Genomic DNA, 14,256 nt, shown 5'->3' on the forward strand with positions numbered 1-14,256 from the left:
CCCAGGGGGGATGGTCACGCCGCAATCCCTTCTCCTCCATTCTCCTCTCGGGATCTTGGGCACGCACGCACACGCGCCCGGCGTGAGTTTTAAGCCACCGGGTCCAGGACACGAACCGCGGTTGACTACGTGGGAATCCAGCGACATAGCCATTACGCTAACTGCTGGTTCCCTCTTTTTTTTTTTTTATAATACTTTTTTTTTCTACATCTGTGGTTGTACATTCTTTGGGCACATCTTCACATGTGAAAAATTTTGTGTAACTTTCTAAGAGACGACAGAAGGATGAATAAATACATTTTCTAGCGTGGTATGATCAAAATTCCCTTTTTAAAAAAAACTTTTGAGAGTTTTAAAAAGTTAGTTTTAACTTAATAATTCATTATTAGTAGTGTCTTGTAAAGTTTGAGAAGTCATCTGAGTTTCTTTATGTCTGAGCTATGAAAGTTGAGAGTTTCCCCTCCTCATCCAGCTTCTGGTTCTGTGCGTTTCAAGCTTAGTTTCACCCTCACTTTCAGAGCTAGGCACAAAAACCACACTCACATAGTGACACAGCCTCTACCTGGGCCCCCACATCCTAACCCTGGATAACAGTCACAGTGCATGGTAGGAATGTTCCTCGAAGTCATTCTTACAATGGCTAACAATAGGTAACAACAGCTAATCTCTGTGTGGAAACACCTGTAAACCACAAAAGTATATCCCAGTAGCCTCAAAGTAAATATGTACCCAATCCCTCCTAGTTGGATCCCCTGAAAGTCTGTGGGAACTCCAGCATAACTGGTAGGAGAAGAAAGAGGAAGGTGGGGGAAGTCAGAATGCAGGAGATAGCCTTAATCTAGTGCATTCACGTGTCTTACTTTTGTAAGTTTTGCAGAAACACGTGAAGATGTAAATATGTTACATTATGTTAGCTTATTTATTTTATTTATTTATTTATGGAGAGGTTTTTGCTATAGGGCACGTGCACTCACCAGAAAGACAGAGAGAGACAGAGAGACAGAAAATGAGAAATCACCCCCCAGGGGGGAATGGCCACACCACAATCCCTTCTCCTCCATTCTCCTCTAGTGCCTGGTGTGATTTTAAGCCACCAGGTCCAGGACTCGAACCGTGGTCGACTACATGGGAGTCTAGCGACATAGCCATTAAGCTAACTGCTAGTCCCACATTAGCTTATTTTATAATAAATTGTTGACTATCTCATGTAAGCTAATGAACACTGCACTGAAAGTTACAGAGTTATATCAATTTCACACCATTTTAATGTGGAAAAAATCCTAAATTAAACTATTCTAAGTCAGGGACCATCAATAATGCAGTATTTTGATTAGAAATCCCTCTGAACCATCGCATACAATCTTCCATTTTGGGTGGTTCTGAAAAATTTGCTTTAGCAGTCTGGAAAAAAAGGCAACAAAATGTAGAATTTTTTAAAACGTTTTTTTCCTGTTCACTTAGTTATAGTCAATGACAATTTTAAATTTTCTTAGACTGGCATGCATAATAACGTTGGATCACATTTTTTGTTGTGCAACTAATAAAATAAAACATTTAATCTGTTTTGAGTATAGTTTTTCATTGAAGTCCAATTCTATGCTCAGGTTCTGTCTAAACACAAATTGTTCACACAAAGATGAAAAAAGACTTAAATCATGTCCCGGGGCCAGCAGGTGGAGTGATGGTTAGGGTGCCAGACTCCCACATGGCCGACTGTAGTTCCAGTCCCAGGTCCAGTAACTTGAAACTCATGCCAGGTGCGTGTGTGTGTGTGTGTGCCCAAAATCTTGAGAGGCGGTGAATAGAGGGGAAGGGATTGAGGCATGGCTATACCTGAAATCACTAGTTCTTATGGCATGGTCCAACTGACAGTAGCATCCCCTGAGAATTTGTTGAAAATGCAGATTCTAGGCCACCATCCTAGACCAATCAAATCAGCACCTCAAAGGGTGGAGTTCAGTCATCTGTGTTTCAGAAAGCCCCTGACTCCCGGCATCATTCAGAAGCATGCTCAAGTCTGACAGCCCTCGATTTAGAGGAAACGAGGTGCACTGTTGTGCACGTGAGCATGTTTTCTTAAAATACAGTTACTAGGAACCAGCAGTTAGCGTAATGGCTATGTCGCTGGACTCCCACGTAGTCGACCGCGGTTCGTGTCCCGGACCCGGGCGCGTGTGCGTGTGTGCCCAAGATCCCGAGAGGAGAATGGAGGAGAAGGGATTGTGGCGTGACCATCCACCCTGGGGGGTGATTTCTCGCTTTCTGTCTCTATGTCTCTCTCTGTCTGTCTGGCGAGCGCACGCGCCCTACAGTGAAAATCTCTCCAAAAAAAAAAAAAAAATACAATTACTGAGCATTTTCTTTACAAATAATACACTTTAGGAAATAAGCAGTCAGATGGTATATTTTATTAAGCATCTGGGAGATAAACAATATCATCTACCATGATTGGGTGCTAAATACATTTTATTTAAACTTTTTTTAACTTTATTTTTTTATTTACATACTTATTTGTTTTCTAATTTGACCAGAGAGAGACAGAGAGAGACAGAGAGAGAGAGAGAGAGAAAATGAATAAGCTAGCCACCAGGTTTGGGACTCAAACCGCTGTCAGCCACATGGGAATCCAGCACCCTCAAACACCAGCCCCAGAATACAGTTTTTAAAGTTTATTTTATTGGAAAAGAGAGGGAATAGTGTGTGCGGTGGAGAGTGAGAATAGGCACCGTCAGTACAGGTCTCCTCACGCTGCAGTTCACTGCCGCACCTTCCCGTCAGCCAGGATAGGGCATGATTTTGGCAAGCCCAGGTTTTATCAGGTTAATCCAGGATTCAGACCACTTTCATCCGCACTGCTCCAGCATTGCAGAGCAGCACCCTGCTACCTGTACCACTGCAGCTGAGCCTAAATAGAACACATTTTAGGGATGAGTGTAAAAGGAAAAATTTCAACTCTCAGTATTGTCCACAATATAGCCAGAGACACATGATAGGTTGTCTTTCTGCTCTGATTATGCAAATGATTGTCAAAATCTTGCATCATTTGTCTAAGGATATTATTAACATTTCATTGGTATTGCAAACCTAAATAAATAAATAAATAAATAAAATTTGGGGTAGAAATGTATTTTATCATTTGCCACTAACTGAGCTAAACTTATTTTCTTTTAACATTCCATTTGTTCCAGCTTTGCCTTCTGTGTTCATGGTTGGGGTGTTAGTGGAATGTCTAAACTAATTGCACTCCTGATGGTCTGATTCTATTCGTACCATTTTTGGCAGGAAAATTCCGAGTTTGGCATGCTGTCACACTGGCACAGGCGTGCTAAATTAGCTGAGAAGAATCTCAGAATGTTAGATTTTTATAACCAGGCAGAAGTAGTCCAAAAATATCATCAAGAATCATACAGGACAGTTAAAAATTCTGCTCAGTGTGTGTGTCCACTGCACGGAAAACTCCTGATGGTCCTGCCCTTGACACTCTGGTTTTACTGATGATGGTATCTGCCTTTGGGGTGCCTGTTGATTTATTAGTGAAGGACTCTTTGGTCTCCACATGATGTGACGGAAACCCAAGTTGAACTCATTTCAGCAAAGAGAATATGTATTACCTCTCATCATTGAAGAGACCAGGGGGTGTCTAGCTTCAAGTATGGCAGTTTTCCAGAAGCTCAAATGGTATTGCATTAGGCAGTCTTTAAGATGGCTACCAGTGGGCTCAGCAGGTGGTGTGGTGGTTGTTTCTGGACCCCCTCATGGCCAGCTGCTGTTTGAGTCCTGGACCTGGTAGCTTGAAAATCATGCTGAGTGCATGTGCATGCGTGCCCAAAATCCATAGAGGAGAATGGAGGAGAAGGGATTGTGATGTGGCCATCCCCCTGGGTGTGATTTCTCACTTTTCCTCCCTGTCTCTCTGTCTCTCTTGGCAATTGCACAAGCCCTACAACAACAAATAATAATAATAACAATAAAAATCCCAAAACTGCTGGGCCAGGAGGTAGCATGATGGTTAAGGTGCTGGATCCCATTATGGCTAACAGCATCTTGACGAACACGTGGGGCTTGTGTACATACATGCCCAAAATCCGAAGAGAAGAATAAAGGAAAAAAGATAGGGGCCGGCAGGTGGCATGCTGGTGAAGGGCACTGGACTCCCACATGGCCAACAATGGTTCGATTCCTGGACATGGTGGCTTGCTTTCTCACTTTCCCTCTCTCTTTCTCACTCTGTCCCTCTCTAGTCAAATTAAAATAAATGAATAAATAAATAAAGTAATTAAAAATAAAAAGAATAGAGGAGAAAAGATTGCAGTGTAATTCATGGCTTAGTTCCCCTCATAGAGTGAGTGACCTGCTCCTCGGCAGCAGATACGTTCCTGGGATTGCGTCTCATGAAAATGACTCTGGTCACTTCCTACTGGAGCTTTTAGCTTTCCTTTTTCCTTGTGCTTCTCCCTCTGGTGGTTGGAAATAAGTGAGTACTTGTTTAAATTAGAGAGTTCAAGGCCAGCCTGTGTACCTCTCACTTTGAGCTCTAAATTCTGGCTTAGGCCAAAAGTAGCCATGATTGGGACCAGCAGTTGGCGTAATGGCTATGTAGCTGGACTCCCATGTAGTCGACCATGGTTTGAGTCCCAGACCTGGTGGCTTAAACTAATGCTGGGCGCGTGTGTGTGTGTGCCCAAGATCCCAAGAAGAGAAGGGGGGGGAAGGGATTGCAGCATGGCCATCCCCCCTGGGGGGTGATTTCTCGCTTTCTGTCTCTGTCTCTCTTTGTCTTTCTGGCTAGTGCACGCGCCCTATAGCAAAAATCTCTCAAAAAAAAAAATCTCTACAAGATGTCCTGATAGGGTGTTTTTGTCAATGTGTTTATGGACTATTTAATAACGATTGATAGTTTAATGTGACTATTGAAACAAACATAGCTTAGATTTTTATCTCCTATCTTCATGATGAAGCTTTAAAAAAAAAGTTTAAATTTTTAAAATATGTTCAATCACTGTATATTGTTATAGCATACAAAATAAATTTTCCCAGCATGAATACACTCCATATTAGTTCAGTCAAAAATATTACCATACATGTTATCATCAACAGATAATTTTCCTTTTTTTTTTTTTGAGAGGTTTTTGCTATAGGGCGTGTGTGCTCGCCAGACAGACAGAGAGAGACAGAGAGACAGAAAGTGAGAAATCACCCCTCAGGGGGGATGACCACGCCATAATCCCTTCTCCTCCATTCTCCTCTTGGGATCTTGGGCACACACGCACACACGCCCGGTGTGAGTTTTAAGCCACTGGGTCCGGGACGCGAACTGCGGTCAACTACATGGGAGTCCAGTGACATAGCCATTATGCTAACTGCTGGTCCTGGATAATTTTCCATTTTTGTGTCTCTTAAATGTTATGCTTCTTTCTTTTCCCCTTCGATTTCCTCCCTTTTAGCCCCTCCTCCATTTCCCATCCTCCTCCCGCACTATCTCTAGTTTCCACAATTGTTCTCCATGATGAAGTTTTGATTAGTTTTTGTCAGCTTCCTGGCCCCAGTGATTAGGTTCAGCTCCTGAAATTGTACTATATAGACATGCACCAAGTGTTGAAAGTGTCTGCTGTGGGGGTCTGTTTCCTATAGTCCTCACTACTGGAGCACTCCTTCATAGTTTGGCCTTTCTCTGACTACCTATCAGTTGGGAGTGATCAAATGTCATAGGCAAAAGCTATGGCTTTGGTTTAGGGACCTGTGTTTGAGTCTTGGCTTGGCCGTTATAAGCTGTCCTGCCATGGTCTCTCTGAGCCACAATTTCTCATGTAAAATGAGAACTTTAGTATCTGTCTCATAGAGCTGTTATGACATTTTTAAGTTGGTTTATTTCTTCCATGAGAAAGATAGAGATACCCCAAACAGGGTCCTCACACTGCAATCCGCCCCCAGTATCCGTTGGCCTGGGTCATAGGCATAAGGAGGTTAATCCAGGACGTTAATCCAGGCCGTTTTCCCTGTGCTACCACTGTGCCACTGCCTGGTCTCTGTTATAACTATTGATATTAAATGACAGAAAACTTTACTTGTCCAGATACCGTCTATGGAGTATAGTCAATTATAATTAATTTACCCTCTTCTAATAATATCACTTAGTCTAATATAGATCTTTTTTCCTTTTTTGGTAGCCACATCTTACTGTTGACTTACGTTAATATTATGATAAACAAAGACACAAAGGAAGCCTCCCAGTTCTTTTTTACACCATCTGTTGTTAAACCTATGTGTCCTGTTCTGCATTTGTTCCTCTGAATTTTTTTACCTAAACACGTGGCTTCGCATTGATGCTGACATTCTGTTTTGTTGTTTGTGGACACGTTGATTTTATTTGCCAACTCTTTTGAATAAATTGGCTGGATGGGGACTATGATGGATGAAGAATTTGCTCATTTGATGATCCACCTTATCACTCATTGAAAGAGCCTAGTCTGGAGACCTGTGGCATACTAATAGAGTAAAGATCCCCTGTTTTAGTCCATTCTCTGTTGCTGATAACAGAATATCCTGTATCTTGGTAAGTTATAGTGAATGGAGGTTTACGTCACTCATAGTTTTGGAGGTCCAAGGTTCTGGTTGGTGAAGACCCTCTGCAGGATCTGGAGGTGAGCCAGAGCAAGAGAAGAGCATGTGTGTCCATGTTTCTGCTCTTCTTATAAACCACTGGACTTTGATCATGGAGGCCCTACTTTGATGACCTCATCCAATCTCCTTCACTTCCCAAAGGCCCCACGTTTCGACATCATAATCAGCTGGCATTAGCTGACTAATCAGCCTGTATTTCTTTCTTTCTTTTCTTTTCTTTTTTTTTTTGGAGAGATTTTTGCTATAGGGCGCGTGCGCTCACCAGACAGACAGAGAGAGACAGAGAGACAGAAAGCGAGAAATCACCCCCCAGGGGGAATGGTCACGCCGCAATCCCTTCTCCTCCATTCTCCTCTCAGGATCTTGGGCACATATGCACATGCACCCGGCATGAGTTTTAAGCCACTGGGTCCGGGATGCGAACCGTGGTCGACTACGTGGGAGTCCAGCGACGTAGCCATCACGCTAACTGCTGGTTCCCGAGCCTGTATTCTTTATCTATTTTGCCAGCTATGGATGTTTCTAATTTTTCTTAACTCACATGGCTTTAAATTCTCCACCTGGATGCCATGAAAGTTCTTCTCGAGTACTTTGTTAAATTACAGCTTACATCTGATCTAATAATACATTATTACAACTATCAAAAAAGAAAATGAAAGGTCTTGTCACTTCTATATCATTAGTTGTCTCTTGGTTGGGCATAAGTCCCAAGGGGCAGGTTTCTTTCCAACTTGTGATCAATACTATTGCTAGTGGAAAAGAGTTCCTGTTATTCCACATTTTTGCCCACAGTTGATATTAGTAGAAGTGACTTTTGTTAATTTTTGAGGGTAAAATGGCATCTGTTATAATTAGAGCTTCCTACTCATCAGTTTGGTAGAGTATGATTTTATATTTTTTGATAATGTAGGTTTTCTTTTCCATCACTTCACTGTCTGTACTCTTTGCTCAGTTTTCTAAACATTCATTTTAGAAACTTTAATAGTATATCTTAAGATACTTCTTAGGACCGGCAGGTGGCATTGTGGTTAAGGGTGCTGGACTCCCACATGGCCAACTACAGCTTAAGTTCTGGACCTGGCAGCTTGCTTTCTTACTTTCCCTCTATCTCTCTCTCGCTCTGTTCCTCTCTTGTCAAATTAAAATAAATAAATAAATAAATTTAAATAAAATAATTCTTAAAAAATATTTTTAAAAGATACTTTCTTACATGTACCAATGTAGAGTGTTTAGATTTCATTTTTAACAATTACAGAATAATCCACTTTATGAATATGGGTTTTTTCCCCCCAGTTTTTATTTTCCACTAGAAACATTGTTCTACTTGATATAATTTAGCTAGTATATCCATAGACAGATTTCATTCTAGGAGAGAAATTACAGACCGAAAAGTATGTGCATTTTATATTTCAGTAGATAATGTTAAGCAGCCTTCCACGGGCCAGGAGGTGGTATGGAAGTTAAGGCACTAGATCCCACATGACTGGCTGCATGATTAGAGACCTGTTCCTGGTGGCCTGAATATCATGCTGGAACGTATGTGTATGCGTGCCCAAAATCCTGAGAGGAGAATGGAGGAGAAGGGATTGCAGTGTGACCCTCTTCCATGGTGGTTGATTTCTCACTTTCCCTCTCTCTGTCTCTCTCTGGTGAGCATAGACAACCTATAGCAGAAACCTAAAAATAAATAAAGCAGCTTTTCAAAAATATTGTACCAATGTACACTCTTCCCCCAACAAGTTTCATCTATTGTGATTATGTGTCAAAAAAAGTTACTGTGCTCTTTGAATGACTGGGCCATTGGTACAACATACCCCTTGGATCATCACTTTTTTTTTTCTTTTTAACTGAGAGATTCTTGCTATAGGGTGTGTGTGCTTGCTGGAGAGATTGAGAGAGACAGAAAGCAAGAAATCACCCCACCCCCCCAGTGGGATAACCACACTGCAATCTCTTCTCCTCCTCGGTCTTTGGACATACATGCACATGTGCTCAACATGAATTTTAAGCCTCCAGGTCTAAAACTTGAACTGTCATTGGCCATGTGGGAATCCAGGAACTTAACCACTATACCATCCTCTGGCTCTTCATCATCATTTTTGTCTCTCCCCTTTTTCATGAGAATGCTCCTTAGTAAGATCACCTCTCATGCCTGGCTTGCCACACAGCTCTGCAAGAGACTGTATTTTCATTTAGCAAATATTCACTCTCCATTCCTCCCCACCTTGTGTCATTCCCTGTCTCCTATTCATGAGAAGAGTATGTTCCCTTACCAATCTGATGTTGGGTTCACCATGTGACTTCCCATAGACATTGGAATGTTAGTGACTAGACATGAGCATGGGTTTAAATGTGGTTGTGTGGCTTAGCCTCTAATGCCTCTGACATTATCCATGAGAAGAGCATACCCCAGGGGGTTCTGGTTTCAGAATGAGAGACACAAGAAGCTGAATGCAGCCAATTAGTAGTCATGTCAACCAATCCACATATCCACAAACAAACAAAAAAATGCTTATTTTTTTCTTGTATAACACTGAGATTTGGGGTTTAGTTTGTTACACAGCATGATTGCAACAATTGCTGACTAATATAAGCTCTGAATTAATTTTTTTAATTTAGGTTTTTTTTTTGCTATAGGTGTGTGCACTCACTGGAGAGAGACAGAGAGAGAGGAAAAGTGAAAAATCACACTCCATGGGGGATGGCCATGCCATAGTCACCTCTCCTCTATTCTCTTGGGATTTGGGGCATGTATGCCCATGTGCCCAGAATAATTCTCCAGTCACCAGGTCCGAGATTCAAACTGTGCAGTCAGCCATATGGGATCCAGCGGCCTTAATTGTCATGCCACCTGCTGGCCCATTAACTACTATATTTTTAAAATGCTATAGACATGAAAGCACATGCATATATACACTTTAACAGAAGTGCATAATGTATTTACGACGTTATACTTTTTTGCATGCTAGCCTTGCTTTTTGTCTTTTCCTTATTGGCTTGGTTACTTTTCTCTCTCACCCACAGAAGTGGTAGGAGATTATTTTCCTCCCCAATAAGTCATGCTAACAACTGAGTATGTACCCATCTATATTTCTCTCCTTATTTCTTATGCACTCATACACAACAATGTGGACGCATATGTGCAGGACCGCCATGCAGAATCTTTAGCAGCCAGTGTGGCACAGGACCAACCAATCAGAAAGAACACTAGCTGAAACATCATTATGGCTTCATTAGCATATATTGGCAATGTCAACTCTACACACACACACACACACACACACATTTTTGTCATTGTTTATGGTTTTACAAAAATGGGACAATATTCTGAACACTTTTTGCCTTATTTATTTATTTTTTTTTTACAGAAAAATACTTCATCCCTTAAGTCCCTGTCATTATTTTTCTTTTAATTGCCAGAGGACATGCACACTCACCAGAGATAGACAGAGGGAGGGAGAAAGCACCCCCCAGTGGGATGTGGCTACACCACAATCCCATCTCTTGTATATCTCCATCTTGTTAGTCCAACCATGTGGTCGGCCTTGTGGGCTCTGACTCCCTTAACTACTAGGCTATAGGGCAGTTCCAAGTTCCATCCATTCTTACGCGTTCTTATTAATTGCTGTATAAAGCCACATTGAATGGACTGGCTGGGTGTATCAGCATTTATTCAACAGTCCTCTAATTAATGGACTTCCCTTTGTACCTGTGTGTTTGTAACTGTGAGCAATGCTGTGATTACCATTCTTACATAGGCCAAAGCACACTAGTGCTTTTATCTCTAGGGCGCCAAGTCCCAGGAATTGGAACAGGTGAGTTGAATGATGAGTGTTACATTTTGTTAGACGGTATCCGAGAGCTTTTCAAAGTTTTGTGACTATAAAGAAATCATTTTTTTTTTTTTGAGGTTTTTGCTATAGGGCGGTGGTGCTTGCCAGAGAGACAGAGACAGAAAGACAGAAAGTGAGAAATCACCCCCCAGGGGGGATGGCCATGCCACAATCCCTTCTCCTCCATTCTCCTTTCGGGATCTTGGGCACACACACACACCGCCCGGCGTGAGTTTTAAGCCACCGGGTCCGGGACTTGAACGAGGATCGACTACATGGGAGTCCAGCAACACAGCCATTACGCTAACTGCTGGTCCCTATAAATAAATCTTTTCATCTATATCTCATCCAACAATAAATTGCTTCTTGATTTTTGCCAACCTACTAGTTATAAAGTAATAGCCTACATTTCCCTAACTACTGGTGAGCTTATCTTTGCTCATAATTTCTATTGTGTTGTTAGTATCTTTGTCAATGTGTAAAACCTTGTTTGTTTGTTGTTGTTGTTGTTTTTCACAGATGCAATGGTTTATCTCCCTTCAAATGCATGTGCTGAGATTTGGTTGTGAAGGTATTAACAGGAAACTTCATACCTCCATGGTGTTGACAGATGGGGCTTCTGTGATTAATGACATGATTGACTCCTGGTGGGTTTATAAGGAGAATAATGACATGATTGACTCCTGGTGGTTTATAAGGAGAAGGAATGAGCCCAGAAGAGACAACTACATGGAATGTAGGGGTGTATGTTCCTCTTCTCCCATGGTGTGCTGCCCTGCGTGGCTTTGGGACCCCACCAACAAGAAAACCCTTTCCAGATGTGGCCCCTGGACCTCCAAACCGTGAGCTGAACACACTTCTATTCTCTTGAACTACTCACACTCAGGTATTTTCTTTTTCTTTTCTTTTCTTTCTTTCTTTTTTTTTTTTTTTTTGAGAGGTTTTTGCTATAGGGCGCGTGCGCTCGCCAGACGGACAGAGAGAGACAGAGAGACAGAAAGTGAGAAATCACTCCCCAGGGGGGATGGCCACGCTGCAATCCCTTCTCCTCCATTCTCCTCTCGGGATCTTGGGCACGCATGCACACGCGCCCGGCATGAGTTTAAGCCACCAGGTCCGGGACTCGAACCGCGGTCGACTCGTGGGAGTCCAGTGACATAGCCATTATGCTAACTGCTGGTCCCACACTCAGGTATTTTCTGTAAATAGCAACAGAATTGTCAGGGCTCAGAGTAAGACACAGAAGGCACCATTTCAAGAGAAAAAGTTTATTAAGAGAAAGTGCCTGGGAGTCTGAAGCTGAAAGTGCTTCAGCCCACCCTGTCGAGGAGACGTGATGTAGTTATATTCGAGGGGTGGAGGGGTGGGGTCACAGGAATGGCGGGTACTTTGATTAGCTTACTTGTCACTGGGACCTTATTAGCCCATTTATGGGTATTGGCTGCCAGTAAGGGAGGACTCTGGCCAAGGATTCTGGCCAAAGTTCCCCGCAGCCATCTCCTTATTTTCTAACAGGAAATTAACTGAAGGCCATTCAGGGGCTGATCTAACAGGAAGAGATTAGAACGGTAGATATTAAGCCTACATTGAAAAAAGTATTTTTAAAGTCTAATGCCTGGTTGTTGATCTGGCTTAGCTTGTCACTTGCTGTATCAAAATGTGGCCATGATTTTGAGAAAGCATGTTATCTCTTTCTTCAAGTCTCTATCTCTTCCTTCCCTTTCTCTGTGTCTCTTTGTGGGTGTTTCTGTTTCCCCTCTCTGTCTTCCTTGGGGTCTCTTTATTCCATCTCGGGCTCTATTTCTTCTCTCTCCTATCCCTTATCCCTCCTCTTCTCTAGCTCTGCGGGAATACTAATTTCCCACACAGGTGCAATTGTTATTTTTTTCTGTTTGTGTCACCTTCAAAGCTAAGATAGATACAAGTATCAAATAAGGGTAGCACTATTAAGAGTTAAAGCAGTGTGTTTCTAAAACTTGGTTGAACTCCTGAATCTTTTTGTATGGATTCTCAAGATGGGTCCTCAGAGATTCTGGTTTTATAGGTCTGGAGTGGGGTATAAATGGGGAATTATTTTACAGTCTTTCCAAGTGATTCCAGTACCCAATCGAGGCTGGCAATCTGTGAGTTAATACTGGTTCCGGGCAGCTGGATAGATGCTCGCCAGTGGGGGTAGCCTGCTTGCGGATTAGTCAAGCCAGGCCATTGCAGTCTCACATAATTGCCTTTACCAACCACCCTGCGTGAGGGGAGTGGCTAGAAACAATGGCCTGGCACCTGCTCTACCAGACTTGTACATATCTCAAATGGCAACTCAGCTAACGTGTGGCTGCAGCGCAGCAAATGAACACAAGGGGGAAGTAGAGTCCCACGGGGGTTCAGAAAACCTCTGATTTTAAATGAAGCCTTACCAGGCTCTGAAGAAGCAGAGAGGGTAAAGGACCCTTCTACCACCTTCTTCTGCTGTCACTTAGTCCCTGTCCTACGCAATCAGGCTCTCAGATGATTAAAGTTCATCCAACATTTATTAAGCATGAATTATCTCATGTCAAACACTGTCGTAGGCTATTTCATTTCATCTTCATAGCAATCTGAGGTAGGCTTATTTCCATTCTACTACAAAAGAAGCTGCAATTTAGGGAAGCTGATTTCCTAGTGGTGGCAGAGTCAGGATTGAGACTCCAGCCTGTCTGATTCAAAGCCAGGTGGTCTTTGCATTCAACAACTGCTACTTTATACAGGTAACATTTTGTTTTTTTCTGAACATATTCTTTTTTTTTTAATTTCAATTTATTTATTTGCATTCATTCACTGTACATCATTACAGCATACAAAATGACATTTTCCATCCAGAGTACACTGTATATTATCTCAATCAAGCACATCAACGTACATGTTATTGTCAGCAAATGATCTTCCATTTCTAGTTTTCTGTATGTTTTGCTTCCCCCCCCCATCCTTGATTCCCTATCTCTTACCCTCTGCCATCTCCCACTCTCCTCCCACACTGAATCTGGTATCTATGTTTGCTTTCTATACCGTTTCCCCCCCACATTTTATTGAATCACCAAAGACCCTAATCAATCCAAATACCCTCATAGCAAACACAGGTGACACACACCTTTCCATGAACACAAGTCTAACTTTACGCATCCTATAAAGTAGCACCTAGCTGGGGCTACATATCCTACTGCAGTCATTGAATAGATATTTTTTTTCCTGAAACTTTTTTTTTTGTAACTCAATTTACATTCCTTCCCTAAGCATCATCACAGTACACAAAATACAATCTCCCATCCAGTACACACTGCATAGTGACTCAATCATGCACATTAAAAAAAAATTTCCAATTCTAGTTCCTAGTATTATTTCCACCCCTCTTTCTGACCCTCTGTCCCTTCCCACCCTCCTCTCACACCACCTCCTGTGTCCAAAATTGCACTGGACAAGGCTCTTGACAAAACCACTTTCCCGTATGGTAGGTGGGTTAAAGAGGATGATGATTCTAGTGTATCATTAATCCATCCAATGGTAAATGTAAGGGGTTTTTGCAGGAGAAAAGAAGATATTTAAAAATGCAATCTAGTTAAAAATGAATTGTGAGGGAACCAGCAGTTAGCGTAATGGCTATGTCACTGGACACCCATGTAGTCGGCTGTGGTTCGTGTCCCGGACCCGGTGGCTTAAAACTCATGCCGGGCGCATGTGCGTGCGTGCCCAAGATCCTGAGAGGAGAATGGAGGAGAAGGGATTGCGGCGTGACCATCCTCCCTGGAGGGTGATTTCTCGCTTTCTGTCTCTA

At 42.3% G+C, this 14,256-nt stretch overlaps 1 long non-coding RNA gene across 1 annotated transcript in view; it reads left to right on the plus strand.

Annotated features, from left to right (window-relative positions):
* The window catches only part of LOC114007927 (uncharacterized), a 159,311-nt gene that overhangs the window by 58,957 nt on the left and 86,098 nt on the right, over positions 1–14,256 (plus strand). Inside the window, exons 2-3 of the long non-coding RNA XR_003549497.1 lie at positions 10,974–11,075; positions 11,115–11,340. This is a non-coding gene — a long non-coding RNA (uncharacterized LOC114007927). The remainder of the gene's footprint in view (positions 1–10,973; positions 11,076–11,114; positions 11,341–14,256) is intronic.

This window comes from Tupaia chinensis, unplaced genomic scaffold (assembly GCF_000334495.1).
Source record: "Tupaia chinensis unplaced genomic scaffold, TupChi_1.0 Scaffold000255_1, whole genome shotgun sequence".
Classification (NCBI taxonomy): Eukaryota; Metazoa; Chordata; class Mammalia; order Scandentia; family Tupaiidae; genus Tupaia; species Tupaia belangeri.